Source organism: Lolium perenne, chromosome 3 (assembly GCF_019359855.2).
Source record: "Lolium perenne isolate Kyuss_39 chromosome 3, Kyuss_2.0, whole genome shotgun sequence".
Lineage (NCBI taxonomy): Eukaryota > Viridiplantae > Streptophyta > Magnoliopsida > Poales > Poaceae > Lolium > Lolium perenne.
Genome location: NC_067246.2, coordinates 82794704 through 82799908, shown reverse-complemented (window position 1 = coordinate 82799908; position 5205 = coordinate 82794704).

Genomic DNA, 5205 nt, shown 5'->3' with positions numbered 1-5205 from the left:
GGTTCCCTTTGCCGCGCGCACAATTCAAACAATCCCGCCCATGTAGTTTAAATTCGCCCTATTTTCGTTAAATCGACATAAAGTCATGTGAGTGGGTGGAAATTAGCAAAGTTGCTTGAAAAATAGTAAAACTCTGGAATTATCCTTTAAATATGCTCTACTTCGTGTGAAAATCGGGGTGTGGAGGCATGTTGAGCTGTTTTATTTGTACTTTCTTCATTAAAACTCCCATTTTATGCACTTTGGATGGAAAGAAATCATTTGTACATAAATTTTGACAACGCCATTTGCAAACATTAATTGTTTTACATGCCAAGATGCACCCATCCACCAAATATGGGGCAAAAGTTTATCACAATCTAGATATATATGTATAATTAGTGAGGGACCCCTTTTGATTTTGTGCAATTTCCACTAATTAGCTAGAGAGAAGGGGTCAATTAATTAGGCCATGTTAGGGGCTATGTGTTTTAGATTAGGGTTGTGTGGATTCAAATACAACTTCTTTATTTGTGTGCTATGATTAATCAAAACTAGATCGATCGACTGCGCACACATTATTAGAGGCACATGCCTTTGCGCACAAAGTGCAGGTTAGGGTTTAGGGTTTAGTGTTTAGGGTTTAGGGTTTAGGGTGTAGTGTTTAGGGTTTAGGGTCTAGGGTTTAGGGTTTAGTGTTTAGGGTGTTTAGGGTGTACGTTTAGGGTATAATTAGGGATTAGGGATTAGGGTTTTATGGTTTAAGGTTTAGGGATCATCGATCGAGTGCACACACACATTATTAGAGGCACCCGCGCCGTTGCGCATAAAGTGCATGCGTATATAAAAGTGTGTGTTTTGGCCACCAACGATATATAGATCGAGTGAGAGATTAAAAAATATATATCCCCAAGAATATATTCAGATATATATTGAAATATATGCACGAATGATATGTGCAAGGTATGACATGCGCGCATGCACACACTAATTGTATATATATTATGAGGCAACTTAATCAAATGTGTTTTCATATATTCGAGAGAACTTGTCAAAATTCAAGTTAATTAATTTATCAGCACTAATTAGTTGGTCGCCTGCTTGATGCGCAATGAAGTGTCGTTGGCCTATATATATATGTAGGGTTTAATTAGGGTTTAGGGTTATCTAGCTAGGGTTTTAGGGTTAGGGTTAGGGTTAATTAGGGTTTAGGGTTTAGGGTTTAGGGTTTGGGGTTTAGTTTTAGGGTTTAGGGTTTAGGGTTTAGGGTGTAGTGTTTAGGGTTTAGGTCTAGGGTTTAGGGTTTAGGGTTTAGTGTTTAGGGTGTTTAGGGTGTACGTTTAGGGTATAATTAGGGATTGGGGATTAGGGTTTTAGGGTTTAAGGTTTAGGGATCATCGATCGAGTGCACACTGCACACACATTATTAGAGGCACCCGCGCCTTTGCGCATAAATTAAGTGCATGTGTATATAAGTGTGTTTTTTGGCCACCAACGATATATAGATCGAGAGAGAGATTGAAATATATATATATCCCCAAGAACATGTTTAGATATATATTGAAATATATGCAAGAATGATATGTGCAAGGTATGACATGCGCGCATGCACACTAATTGTATATATATTATGAGGCAACTTAATCAAATGTGTTTTCATTCGAGAGAACTAGTCAAAATTCAAGTTAATTAATTTATCAGCGCTAATTAGTTGGTCGCCTGCTTGATGCGCAATGAAGTGTCGTTGGCCTATATATATGTAGGGTTTAATTAGGGTTTAGGGTTTAGGGTTATCTAGCTAGGGTTTTAGGGTTAGGGTTAGGGTTAATTAGGGTTTAGGGCCTAGGGTTTAGGGTTTAGGGTTTGGGGTTTAGGGTTTAGGGTTTAGGGTCTAGGGTTAGGGTTTAGGGTTTAGTGTTTAGTGTTTAGGGTTGAGGGTGTAGTGTTTTGGGTTTAGGGTCTAGGGTTTAGGGTTTAGTGTTTAGGGTGTACGTTTAGGGTATAATTAGGGATTAGGGATTAGGGTTTTAGGATTTAAGGTTTAGGGATCATCGATCGAGTGCACACACACATTATTAGAGGCACCCGCGCCTTTGCGCATAAAGTGCATTGATGTCTACGCACGCTTCTATTCCTGTAGACAGTGTTGGGCCTCCAAGAGCAGAGGTTTGTAGAATAGCAGCAAGTTTCTCTTAAGTGGATCACCCAAGGTTTATCGAACTCAGGGAGGAAGAGGTCAAAGATATCCCTCTCAAGCAACCCTGCAATCACGATACAAGAAGTCTCTTGTGTCCCCAACACACCTAATACAGTTGTCAGATGTATAGGTGCACTAGTTCGGCGAAGAGATAGTGAAATACAAGTGGTATGAATGAATATGAGCAGTAATGCGGCGCCAGAAAAGTGCTTGCTGGCGTGCAGTTGATGGTAGTAATATTGCAGGAAGTAAACATGCAGTAGAACAGTAAACAAGCGGTGTTTGCAGTATTGGAAACAAGGCCTAGGGATCATACTTTCACTAGTGGACACTCTCAACATTGATCACATAAATAAATAAGTTCTCTTCCTTTGTGCTACATATACTCTTGTTTGATAATGAACACCATTCGTTGCGTAGGGCTACAAGAGCACCTCAATGCCGGAGTTAACAAGCTCCACAACATTCAGCATTCATATTTAAGTAACCTTTAGAGCATAATAGATCTTTGCAATTTAAACCGAGTACTAACATAGCATACACACTGTCACCTTTACACTATGAAGGGGGAATAAATCACATCAATACTATCATAGTAATAATTAACTCCATAACCTACAAGAGATTATGATCATAACCTACGCCAAGTACTACACGATGCACACACTGTCACCATTACACCGTGAAGGAGGAATAGACTACTTTAATAACATCACATGAGTAGCACATAGACTAATAGCAATACAAAGCTCATATGAATCTCAATCATGTAAGGCAGCTCATGAGATCATTGTATTGAAGTACATAGGAGAGAGATTAACCACATAGCTACCGGTACAGCCCTTAGCCTCGATGGAGAACTACTCCCTCCTCATGGGAGACAACAGCAGTGATGAAGATGGCGGTGGTGTTGATGGAGAAGCCTTCCGGGGGCACTTCCCCATCCCGGCGGCGTGCCGGAACAGAGACTCCTGTCCCCCAGATCTTGGCTTCGCGATGGCGGCGGCTCTGGAAGGTTTCTCGTACCGTGGCTTTTCCGTATCGAAGATTTAGGTCAGGGGGCATCTTATAGGCGAAGAGGCGGAGTCAGAACGGTTACGGAGGGGCCACACACCAGGGTGGCGCCCCCCTCTCTGGCCGCGCCGCCATATTGTGTGGGGGCCCAGGGCCTCCCCTCTGGTCCCTCTCCGGTGTTCTGGAAGCTTCGTGGAATTATAAGGTGCTGGGCGTTGATTTTGTCCAATTCTGAGAATATTTCCTTACTAGGATTTCTGAAACCAAAAACAGCAGAAAATAGGAACTGGTACTTCGGCATCTCGTTAATAGGTTAGTTCCGGAAAACGCATCAAAACGATATAAAGTGTGAACAAAACATGTAGGTATTGTCATAAAACTAGCATGGAACATAAGAAATTATAGATACATTTGAGACGTATCAAGCATCCCCAAGCTTAGTTCCTACTCGCCCTCGAGTAGGTAAACGATAACAATGATAATTTCTTAAGTGACATGCTACCAACATAATCTTGATCAACATTATTGTAAAGCATATGAGATGAATGCAGCAATTCAAAGCAATGATGAAGACAATGAGTAAACAACTGAATCATATAGCAAAGACTTTTCATGAATAGTACTTTGAAGACAAGCATCAATAAGACTTGCATAACAGTTAACTCAAAAGCAATAAATTCTTAGTAGAAAGCATTGAAGCAACACAAAGGATGATTAAGTTTCAGCAATTGCTGTCAACTTCAACATGCATATCTCATGGATATTTGTCAACATAAAGCAATATAACAAGTGCAATAGGTAAACATGTAAGAATCAATGCACACAGTTGACACAAGTGTTTGCTTCTAAGATAGAAAGAAGTAGGTAAACTGACTCAACATAAAGTAAAATAATGGCCCTTCGCAGAGGGAAGCAGGGATTAAATCATGTGCTAGAGCTTTTTAAGTTTTGAAATCATATAGAGAGCATAAAAGTAAAGTTTTGAGAGGTGTTTGTTGTTGTCAATGAATGGTAGCGGGTACTCTAACTACCTTATCAACCAGACTTTCAAGAGCGGCTCCCATGAAGGACGTTATCTCTACCAGCAAGGTAGATCATCCCTCTTCTCTTTTGTTTACACATGTACTTTAGTTTAGTTTTTATTTTTTTATTTTTTTTAGATGACACTCCTCCCAACCTTTTGCTTACACAAGCCATGGCTAACCGAATCCTCGGGTGCCTTCCAACATTCACATACCATGAAGGAGTGTCTATTTGCAAAATTAAGTTCCTTACTGATAGATCAGAGCAAAACATGTGAAGAGAATTATTAATGAAAGTTAATTAATTGGGGCTAGGAACCCCATTGCCAGCTCTTTTTGCAAAATTATTGGATAAGCGGATATGCCACTAGTCCATTGTGAAAGTCTGTCAAAAGTAAATGACAAGATCGAAAGATAAAACACCACATACTTCCTCATGAGCTATTAAACATTGACACAAATAAGAGATAATAGCTTTTGAATTATTTAAAGGTAGCACATGAAGTATTTGCTTGGAATGGCAGAGAAATACCATGTAGTAGGTAGGTATGGTGGACACAAATGGCATAGTTTTTGGCTCAAGGATTTGGATGCACGAGAAGAATTCCTCTCAATACAAGGCTAGGCTAGCAAGGTTGTTTGAAGCAAACTCAAGTATAAAATGGTGCAGCAAGACTCACATATGAACATATTGTAAGCATTATAAGACTTTACATCGTCTCCTTGTTGTTCAAACACCTTAACCAGAAAATATCTAGACTCTAGAGAAACTAATCATGCAAACCAAATTTTAACAAGCTCTATGTAGTTCTTCATTAATAGGTGCAAAGTACATGATGCAAGAGATTAAACATGATCTATATGAGCACAACAATTGCCAAGTATCAAATTATTATACCAATTACCACATGCAGCATTTTCTATTTCCAACCATATAACAATCAACGAAGCGGTTTTCAACTCCGCCATGAACATTAAAAGTAAAAGCGAAGA